General features: G+C 26.8%; 1 non-coding gene across 1 annotated transcript; it reads right to left on the reverse strand.

Moving 5' to 3' along the window:
• Positions 1 to 483: 483 nt before the first annotated feature.
• TRNAP-AGG (transfer RNA proline (anticodon AGG)) lies at positions 484 to 555 on the reverse strand. The gene has a single exon. It is a non-coding gene; the product is annotated as a tRNA-Pro (tRNA).
• Between the last annotated feature and the right edge of the window lie 11,559 nt (positions 556 to 12,114).

Here is a 12,114-nt window from a genome sequence, read left to right on the forward strand (position 1 = left end):
GTTTACCTTATCAGAAGCTTTTAAAAGAATTATATTTTGTGCTTGATATTGTGTGCGGGTATATTTTATTCTTATTATATTCAAATTTATTTTTAAAACATTATTATTCTTAATATATATTATAAAATACTTAACGTAGTTTAATTATAAAAAGTGTTTATTTATTATGAGAATTTAGTCAAAGATAATTTAGTTTTAAAATTTATAAATTAAATTCAGCATATTATATTTAAAACAAAGTATTTTCATACATAATAGTTACAACCTATAACTTGTTAAAAAAATTGTTTTTTTTTCTTAATGTTCCCAAAATAACTAAGTCAATTATTGGATACCACTTGTTTATTATCCTCTCTCTTGCATCATGTTAAGCAGGTATATTGGTAAGGTAACTCATAAATAAAGAACAAAAAAACATAAAAATGATTTTCATTTTAAAGTTTTATAGCTTAACCCTTTGCTAATTTAAAATAAAAATTAATTGGGGCATTCCGAGAATTGAACTCGGGACCTCTCGCACCCTAAGCGAGAATCATACCACTAGACCAAATGCCCTTTTTATGGCTAAAAAGTTGTTACTTTAGATAACATAATTGAGACATTTTATCTGTCTATGATTAAATTTGTTTTAATTGTATAGTTTGATAAATATATAATTTTGGATCTTATGAGTGAGCAATTGAATTTTTAATTTATATGTTTAAATTAAAATAATTGATTTTAAAAAATTAAATGTTTTTATTTTAAATTATAAAAGCAAAGTTAGAGTATCTTATATTTTTAGAGAGCATAACAAATTTTACAATATTATTTAACTTACGGTGTTTTAAAATATGTGTTAAACAATGATTTGTTTGATTAGACAAAATTTAAATCTAAAAAAGTTTTTTTTAAAATAAATTTGTAATTTTGATAATAACAAATAATATTATAGGTTGATGTGTTTAAAAATGTGACTTAATATGTAACATGTCCTATAAATGTATAAGACTTGAGAATCATGTAATTCAAAATAACATTAAACACAAGTCTATTCAAGCGTTAAACCTATATAAATACTAGATGAAGACTATAAAAAGCATCATACATAAGTGAGTGAAGATCAGACACATTCAACAAACAAACATTAAGGAGAACATGCAGTACTTAAAGAGTAGGAAAAGCCTTGTATGAGAATACTAAACACTAGTACAAATAGGTATATGAAACAAATTGAAATTCTAAGATGAACGTTTATTAGTAGACAAACTAAGATGTAAAACTCACAAGACACATTTTGTCATTGCAAGGGTGTCTACTATAGAAGCAAGTTGACTCAGTTTCCAAAGATGGTTTCTATCACAACCGTTGAGTTAGGTAGCATTAATTGTCACGTGGTGAAGACCAGGTGACTCAAATCATTATCAAACATGACACTTAAGTTGTTATTTTTTTAAGTACAAATATTTACACTTTGACTATTAGTTATAACTTTTAGCCCGAATATAAGTGTTCAATCCAAAAAGTGGTATCATAGCCAAGGTCACAAGTTCATTTTTAATGGGACAATTTGTTGAACAAGACATTGATGTCTCCAAATCTCTATGGATCGCTTGAAGGTTGGATGTAGCTTGTGTGTGTGGTTCTGAGTAGTTTGAATAGTAAATCCACTCTTAGTTAGGATTCAAAGTTGGTTTAAATCAAATCCTTTTGAAAAAAAAAAGAGTATTTTACAAAGAAGTGATAAACAAACTAGTTGTTTTATCGTTTCAATCGGTTGTTTGTTACTTAGTGTTTTTGAAACATGTTTGACAAAGCTTAAATTGGTTGACTTTGTTATCAAGCCAATTCAATCGGTTGTTTCGACAATTCAACTAATTGCTTTTTGAAAATCCTTAACAAAATTTGTTAAGTTTGGTAAATCTGTTTTAATTGTTTCAAAACTGATTTGGCTTCTTCGTTAAATGTTTTTAACTGCCTTTTGGAGTTTAAATAGTTTGTTTTACGTTCCTGGTAGTAATGATCTGAGATTAATCTTTTGAAATAAGTTTTTCTTCAAGATTTACATCAAGCTTTGATTGAACTTGCTAAGAGTGGAATAAGACTGTTGTGCAATCTTTTGTGATTCAATCTGTATTAGATGTGATCATTCCTTATTCTCTCTTGATATGCATTTTTGTAAAGAACTGTGATTCACAGAGTCATAGGTTGTTTTGATCTGTGGTGTGTTGTATTGCCAAAGGAAGTGTGTGTTCTTGAGGGGTTCAAAATCACTTATTTGGTGTCTATGTGGTTGTAATTTGTGGTTGATTATATAGTAGAATACCCAGTTATTTATGGGGACTGGGTGTAACTCTTGGGATAAGAGTATAAGAGTGAATCATTATAAATCTATTGTCTGATTCTCTCAATTACATATGTTTTAAGTTGTTTTTATAAACTTCTTATAAAAAAAACGGTTGAACTTATTCCAAATTAATTTTACTCTCAACTAAATATATTTTCAAATAAAACAATTATTCAGTAATAAATCTTCTTAAAATATCCAGAAAAATTAAATATCTTCATTCTAAGTTACTAAAAAATTTATCGCGCAACGAAAACTCCACAATGTCAAGATCCATAATTGATTAACTTACGAAAATTTTATCAAATTTCATAACTAATTTAAAACTTAAATAGATTTTATCAATAAATAAGATTTTAAATTTGAGCTCACATTAAGCTAAAATACTTTAAATATTTTTTTACTTAACTAGTAATAGATTATTTTTTTCAATAGGAAAAATGTATTTATAAAACTAAAATAATAGACAAATTATAACATTATGAAGGCACTTAATTCAATTCAAATTATAAGATGTATTAATTTAAACCATCTACTTGTATCTATTTGTATATATAGATTTAGACGGTCGACAAATTATAATAAATGCATAAACTGAATTTAAACTGTAACATGTATTAGAACAAACAATTTTTACATATGATCTAATATCATTATGAGAATCTAGAAAGAAGAAATAGCAAGAATGAAACAACATTCTCTTATTTCAAAAGTAAATAGAGGAATCATATAAAGAAGAAATTTATAAATTTAATATCCAACCCAAAAATTTGGAGCAATTAATATCCATTAATAAGATGAATATTAATCACATAGTTCACCATGAACGATGCTGATATCTGTTTTTAGTAATTATAATCACTTCAACATGAAACTCGACACCATATTGAAAAAGTCATTATTACACACACTATTAGAAAATTATTATGTAAAATCTAATTTTAATTAACTGTTATATGGATTAAAATATATATATTATTTTAGAGATTACAAAATTATTGATATTTAAGTTAGTTTAGATTGATAACTAATTTTTAAAATGGTATCTAATTAGTTATGTAGGTGTTTTAGTTACCAATTATTTAGAATTAGTAGCTAATTAGATATCAATTTAGAAACTAGTTATTAATAATAAAAAATAATTTAGATATTAATACTTTTTTTAGTCTTTAAAATAATATTTAATTTATTCAATATAACAACTAATTAATCTTTATCTCTAAATTAGTTTTTATTTGTTGATTTTCTTGTAGTGACATCACAACTCTTTGAATCAATAAATACAATCACAAGGAGTATTTTTCACTCACTTATACTTTGACACTTACTTATTATTTGGATATTTATACTCTTAATAACTTGCGTCAGAGAGTTTTTTTCCAGATGAATCCTCACTCGACTTTATCAGTAAAGTTCGACAATCCTTCGAGACAAAAACTAGTCATTCTTGAATACTTGGGTTCACCATCTCAAATGACTCAAATGCCAAATCCAGTAAAAACAGTAAATAAAAAAGCAAAAATTTATAGAAAAAACAAGGCATAAAAAAAAAAGAACAAACTTATTGTTAATAGAGGAAAAAAATAATCTTTTGTATTATGAAGTCAAACCAATTTATTCTTGTACATTTCAAAAAGGTACTGCAAAATAGTCTACTGTCGATGTTGAACACTCATCTGAAATACCAAAAACTTTCGTTGTTATGTGGGAATCGATTTTCTTATTAAATTTTATAAAGCCTCTCATGTTACTATTTTTTCACAGAATAATTTAGATTTTAGATCATAGATAGGTTGATCATAAATATTAATATATTTTTATAAATTTCTCTCGCATTCTATGGTAGAAAAAATGCATTATTTATTTGGTTTCTGTTTATGTCTTGGAAGTTTCCACATAATGAATAGTGATTGCTGGAAAAGCTCATGTGATGGGCTTCACTTTTCCAATTTATTCTTCACCAACCCCTCCAACCTATTTCTGACCTGAAATATTCCTGATCAGTTGATATAGTTGTATGCAAATATGTTTTCTATCATTCAATTTTTTTTTTAAATGTTAATTTAGCCTTGTAAAAATTTATTTCAATTATTTTTTTATCTTGCTTATTTTGGGAAAAAAAATTCATCCTTAAAATTTAAAAGTAATCTTTTTAGTCACTATCATTTAAAAAAAAAGAAGGTATATTTAATTTAACTCTTTTGGTCGATTATCACTACTTAAACGTTATTCATAAGAACTTGTATGAAAGAAAATAAAAATATAAAATTCATTTTTCTATAAATTAACATTTTTTTATAAAAACTCATATTAGATGAACTTGAATCTTAACTAGCTTGACATTTTAAAGTTCAACTATTATTTTTCATCACAAAAACAAATTTATTAAAAAGAAAAAACAAGAACATAAACACAAACACTGAAAATCAAGTCAAATTCATATTTAAAAGTATACAAAATAAACTTCTTCTAAGACACTGCATAATTTGAAACAAAGGACTTAAAACATATTATGAAAAAACTCTAGGCTAATAATTATAAAAGGTATGCAACTAAATGAATTGAATTGAAACTATTTTTATCCAAAATTAATTAGCTTTTTTTTATCATTTCAAAATTAGTTAGCTTATTAACACACGGTAAATGTAAGATATCTTAAATTCCATAACCTAACAAGTCTTCATGAATTTTCTTGTCTCTTTCTAAGATACCGGGGACAATTATAGAAGAAGAAAAAGTTTGGCACATAAAACAAGAATCACACTCAAGACACACACTATAGCCATAGTCCACGGAAGCTCAATAGTCGAACTGACTCCCATAATCTCAACATATAGTGTTTTGAATACCTAGAAAATAAGTGAAGTTGTTAATAACTCATCCCAACTTCCTCTAAAAATACCACCATAAGTAGCATAATTCGGACAACCTGTAGTAGCTCCATCTGTTATTCATCTTGTCTCACACTTTTTCCAAATCACTTGAATAGTAGAACTACCTTTCCTAGGCCCATTTTTCATGCGAAAGAACTTCAAAACAAAAAAAGTATAACCTTTGATATTGCGTATGACAAAGTCCAAATTTATGTTTTTTTAACCTAAGGTGGTTTCTCATTCTCCAAATCATCCATAAAGAATAAGTAACAACAACTATGAGGATTTGTTTGACCAAAGGGATATCTGCCACTTTAAAGAATTGAATAAAATCATTAAGAGATGAGAAATACATACATTACAATAAAATAATTAAATAGAAACTAATTTTAGAGACTAAATATAATTAGTTACTATATTGACTAAATTAGATACTATTTTAGATAATAGAAAAATTATTGGTATTTCAAGTAGTTTTTATTATTAATAAATTTTTTATTAATAATAGAAAGATAACAATGTTTAAACTACCAACTTTACCGTCTAAAGTAGTTGGTAGTTAAAACTTTAATAACTAATTAGATATCAATTTAGAAACTAATTTATAAATTTTATTAATAATAAAAATTACTACTTACAAAACTTAGGCAACCTGACTCATCCTACTTTATTGGAAAAAAAAATCTTATTTTAGTTTTAAAATAAAAGTAAAACTACATATATTTTCCACAAATATAGAGACCAAAATTGTACTAAATTTTTATATCAATTAAATCAACGATTTAAAATATATGGAAGGATTAAAAGACATATAGGACCAATAATAAAATTGGACGTTTTTTTAACTAAATTATTCTTTCGTACCATTCATCATTGTGACGTGAAACATTGGTAAGTCAAATGTGTTCCGCAGTCAGTGGAAAAAAGCAAACAACAACATGATGTTGTGCAATGGAAAATATGAGTTTTGCCAAAATATATGATAATTAATTAGAAGAAACAATAAAACAAAAGCTTATGACATTGAATGAAGAAGTGAGTGCATGGTTATGCATATGTGGTTGAATTAGGGCATCACTAAGTCAAGAACAGCCATCATAATAAAGTAGGGTTGAGAAAATTTGTCCCAATAATAGAAAGTTGGAATTGGTTGTTCCATTGGCCCAAGATAAAGGCATTGTTGCCCAACCAACACACAAACAGGATAAAGTTATGGTTGTTTAATTATGTGTACCATGTGTACTGCCTATGCTTTAGAGTTTCTACTTGCTAGGATCACGCCAAAAAGTCAAATCTCTTTGCTCTCAACAAAATACAAGGGTTGATGATTATTTTAGTTTCATTGTTTCTTTCTTTTATTCAAGTTTGTCACCCTATTAGTAAAAGTTTAATTAAGTCTCTCAATATAACAATATAAAAGTTTTTTTTTCCAATATCTTAATATATTCTTCCATCGTTCATAGTAGAGACTAAGAGTATTTTATGTACTCACTCATCCCTCAATCCATCGATACGCATTTTAAGGACAAAATTGTGACGGAGCACCAATCATCAAAACGGATAATATCTCGAATACAGTGATTGACCCTAACAATGTTATTTCTCAAACTTGAGGTGAAACAATTTTCAATGTTCATTAAAACCTCTCTTTACAATAATGTGATTTTTTTATGATTGAAATTCGTATTGTTAGTTTTCGAATTACAGTGTCCATGTTTGTTTATTCATGATTTTATTAATAGTGAAATTAACCTGAAAAGTTATTAAAAATGAATAACTTAATTAATTTTTTATTATTAGTGAGATCAAATTTATTACAATAAATAATTAGTAAACAAAGAAAAATACTTTGCCTATAAAAATATGGAAGTGTAATAGTCTCACAAAAAAATCATCATGCTTATCAAATTTTACTATATGAATTACAATCTTGAATAAGTGTGTATAATATATTTTGGAATGAGAATTTGATAAACATGTGTACTCTTTATTTTGTGAAATCACCCACCTTCAAGGAAGTCAATTGTGTATAATTCTTTGCGAGTTATCTTCCTAGAAAACTACTTTGTTTTGCATTAAGAAGTGCTAACTAAGAATACTTAGGTTCTTATCTCAAGAAAAGATTGAAAAGGGTAACCATGAGTTATTTGTGTATTTGCTAAAATTAGTACCGACTAGTGTACTTTTTGTAATATTTTTTTTATTAGTGGAACCATTCAAGAGTTCTTAAAGAAGAATTTGACAAAATCCAAGAGGTGAAGTAGTATAAAAACTTTATATGATTTTCCTTTAATAAACTTGTTTGATAGACAATCTTCTTTTCAATATAAAAATTCTTAACACTCTATTCAATCCCTTCTAGAATCTTCATGTACCATCAATTACAATAACCGTTAATACTCCTTTTGTTTTTATATAAAACAAAACAATAGAGCAATTAAAATTGGACATACTTTTTGTCTTTATATTGAATATTTAAGGAGAGTAAGGTTCACTCAATATAATATATCACACAAATTATAATTTCAACAACAACATAATACTTTAAATCAAAAAAATTAAACAATATAATATTTTGAAAAAAATTAATAGGATTCCCTTGGACATTATAGGAAAGAATACTCCTTATCAACTTGTTTACAAAAATCAACCAAATTTACAAAATTTAAAAGTTGTTGGTTCTTTGTGTTTTGCTTCAAATTTATAGAAAGATATGATCAAAATAGATTCAAAAGCAAGAAAATGTGTATTTCCTGGATACAAAATTGGTATGAAAGGATATGTATTGCTTTATTTACACAATAAAGAAATATTAGTCTCTAGAGATGTGAATTTTTATGAGCATGTTTTTTCTTATTATCAGAGTTATTGTGAAATTGACAATAATCAACAATCTAGTGATTCCAATTATATAATTGAACTAGCTAATAAAAATGGTAATGTTAATGGTATGCCTAATTAGGATAATCGTGTTTAAGATGATACTAAAAATATTAGATGGTCTGCCAGGCATAAGAGAGTTCCTAGTTATTTGCAAAATTATCATTATCAATTATCCAATCATACAAATGACAAAACTCTGAGCAATCTTGATATTTGCTTATCTTAACTATAGAAAGTTAACTCCTAAGCATCTTAGTTATGTTTTAGCAATATCGTCTAATTAGGAACCACAGAGTTACAGTGATGTTATTAAGAACCCTGACTGGTGTGATGTCATCAAGAAAGAAATAAAAGCCTTAGAACAAAATGATTCTGGAAATTAATTGATCCTCCTCATGGTAAAAAAGTTATTGGTTGTAAATGGAAACACAATGCTAAAGGAGAGATAGAACTATACAAAGCTAGACTCGCTACTAAGGGTTATACCCAGTTAGAAGGTGTGGATTATCTATATACTTTCTCTCTTATTGCAAAATTAACCATTGTTAGAATGATTTTAGTTATTGTAGCTACACATAACTGGTACTTAATACAATTGGATATCAATAATTTGTTTCTTCACAGGGAGTTAAGCGAAGAAGTATATATGATTCCTCCACTAGGAATCACTTCTAAGATGGGAAATGTTTGTAGGTTAACAAAATCTTTACATGGATTGAAACAAGCAAGTAGACAATGATTTGCCAAACTTTCTTCTTTTCTAAAAAATATTGATTTTTCAGAGCCTGTCTTTGATCATTCTCTATATATAAAGAAAATTGAAGATGATTTTACTACATTATTAGTATACGTAAATGATATTATTCTTGTAGGTAATTTCATCTCTGAAATAACAAAGATAACACAACTGCTTGATGAAACCTTCAAAGTTAAAAGACCTGGGAGACTTGAAAAATTTTCTTAGGTTAGAAATTGCTAGGTCCACTAATGGTATACATATTTCTCAACGAAGGTATGCTCTAGATGTCATTTTTGATGCAGGACTTTTTGTTGCCATACCTTTTATTACACCAATGGTCAAAAACACGAAGAATGTGTTCAATAAAGATGTTCCAATGAAAGATGTAACCTCTTATCAAAGGCTCATCGGAAGGCTAATATATCTCACCAATATCAAGTTTAACATAAGCTATGTTGTCTAGTTCTTAAGCCAATTCATGCATGCTCCCACCTTAGAACATCATCATGTTGCTCACCGAATACTGAGATACATAAAAGGGACACCTAGACGAGGTTTATTCTTTCCTAGCAGTTCTAACTTGCAAACCAAATGATTTTGTGATTTGGATTGGGCCACCTTCCCTCAAAGAACACGCTCAACAACAAGATTTTATGTATTTCTTGGATCTTTGTTAATCAGTTGGAAATCAAAAAAACAATCTATTGTTTCACAATTCTCTTCTGAAGCTAGGTACCATGCTCTTGATACACTTGTTTACGATGTTCAGTGGCTGACTTACTTGATCAATGAATTTAATGTTCTAACAGAAACACCAGCTGCTACCATTTATTGTGAAAATCAATATGCAAGGTACATCGCTCATAATCCCATTTTTCACAAAAGAACTAAACACATAATGATAGATTTCCACGTAGTTCATGAAAAACTTCAATCCAAGTTCTTCCAGTTGCTTCCTATTTCAAGTATTCATCAAGCTGCATTTGTGTTTACTAAATCGCTCGATCGAAGGGTTTTCACTTATGTCGTCTCCAAGCTTGGGTTGATAGACATCTACCACAAATCTTGACGGGGGGCTATTAAGTTTTGTAACCCTTTCAGCTTATGTTGAAGTAGTTTTGCGTTTAGTCACTCTCTGACACTTAATGCTCTTGGAGGCTAGAGGATGTTTTCAGACGTTTTCTATTAGGCGATGTTCTTAGACTCTAGACGGTGCTCTCAGACGCTCTCTGGTAGATGATGTTCGTAGTCACTATACGGTACTCCCAAAATGCACTTTGTTAGGCAATGTTCTTAGGCATTAAACGATGCTCTTAATCATAATCTGTCAGACGCATAGTGTAGGTCCTATAAATATAAACGATGTACTCTATTTTCATTTAATGAAAAAAATCCGACTCTATTTTTTTGTTTTCCTCCCTTCTTGAGTGTGCTTTTCTCTTAATCAATGAAGCTAAGTTTTATTCATACATGAATATGCATACATATTATTCGTTTTGTTTGTTCTCTTGCAAGTAAAACTTCTTATGCAAAAAATTCAATTCGTTTTAACTTATTCCACATTTGACCGATAAAAATGGGTTGAGATAGTTTGCTCTACATAAGACTTGTGAATTAATAATTTTGACCCATCCCACATAACTATGAGTTTGTGGGCCGGTGGATTGACCGACAAATTTTTAAAAATTAACAAAGTTATTACAGTAAATGAAGATGAATATTTCTTGTCTGATGTGATGCTTTTAATGTAGCATACGTAATCGCACGTAATCGTAATGAAGAAAGAGAGGTTTTGATGAACCCTAATTGTAGAGAAAAATAAATATAAAAAAAACTTTTACTCACTTGTATATTAGAGAGTAAAATACATGGTGTATATATAAGAAAAAGATTAAGACCTAGCTGAAACAGAAAAAGGAAAGTTGGGTCAAACAAACAAAGCCCAATAATTTAAAATAGAAAAATAAATATTTTAACAAAAGTCTTGTAATTTTTTTAATTTTAAATTTGAGTATACTGTAAAAAAATATAATAATTATAAAAAATTTAAAGATTAATAATTTATTACTTACTACCAGTAAATAAGAAAATATTATATAAAAATATATTGAAATAATTATAAAATAAAATATAGATTTGTAATTATATGTATGTTACTAATAAAATGATAAATTAAAATATTTAATTAAAATCATTAAATTGGTAGAGCCAAAGCCATAGAATGTGCGCCCATTCATGTGGATCACACCGTAAAGAAAGAAACATGGCACAATTTAAGGGAAGAAAGAAGAACGGGAGAAAGGGCAACACTCAGTCAACACATTCAACTGATAAAATAAACGTTTTTTTATTCCAAAACTTTACGAAAAAACATATTGAAAATTTTTATTGAATTCAAAGATGTATTTAATTATCTTATTCTAGGCCAAGGCTTCAACATGATATTCGTATAGTAAACCCATTTATAAAAAAAGTTAAAATTAAAAATCAGTATTACATATCAATCAAAAAAAAAAAATATACATAAAATAATATTTTAATTTTTAAATTATAAAAAAATAGTAAATCTCAATTCAATCTTATCCCAATTATAGATTTATTTTTTAAATTAATTTTGATATTGAGAAGAAAAAAATTATACAATATTTTTGAATCTATGAAAATGTTTTTAAAGGAAAAAATATAGGTTTAATAGCTTTCTCCCTTCTAATACAATGATTTTTTTTTTAATTTAGTCTCACTATTTTTTTTTTATTCTCAAGTTGGTCCATTTTTTTATAAAAATAAATTTAAGTAATTTCTTCAATCAAATTTATTGTGAGAGTGTTACTATTAGTAGTGTTTGTGGCGCGTGATTTCCATTTTTAGTAAAAACAAAAAAAATAATGTGGTTTGGTTTGAAAGAAAAACAAAATCCGAACCAAACCAAATTAATTTGTGTAGTTTGGTTTGGACCGGAACGATTTTTAATTTTTAATTATATTTTTAATTAAAGATTTATATCTTTTTTTCATTTTTTAAATTAAAATATAATAATAAAAGATATTGTCTTTAAATAAATATATTGAATAATAAAATATTAATATTATTAAAAGCTAAAATAATATATTTTTGTAATTTAACACTAAAAATATAAAGTAAAAATTTAAGAACAACTTAAATAATATAAAAAAAAGTCTAAGATAAATTTGATCAACTCACCATAACAAAAATTATATTAATTATCATATTAATGGTCAAATGTTCATGTAATTGTAAGAGGAAGAAAATAAGATATCATTACTTAAATTTTA

Source organism: Phaseolus vulgaris, chromosome 4 (assembly GCF_051622355.1).
Source record: "Phaseolus vulgaris cultivar YP4 chromosome 4, ASM5162235v1, whole genome shotgun sequence".
In the NCBI taxonomy this organism is placed as follows: domain Eukaryota; kingdom Viridiplantae; phylum Streptophyta; class Magnoliopsida; order Fabales; family Fabaceae; genus Phaseolus; species Phaseolus vulgaris.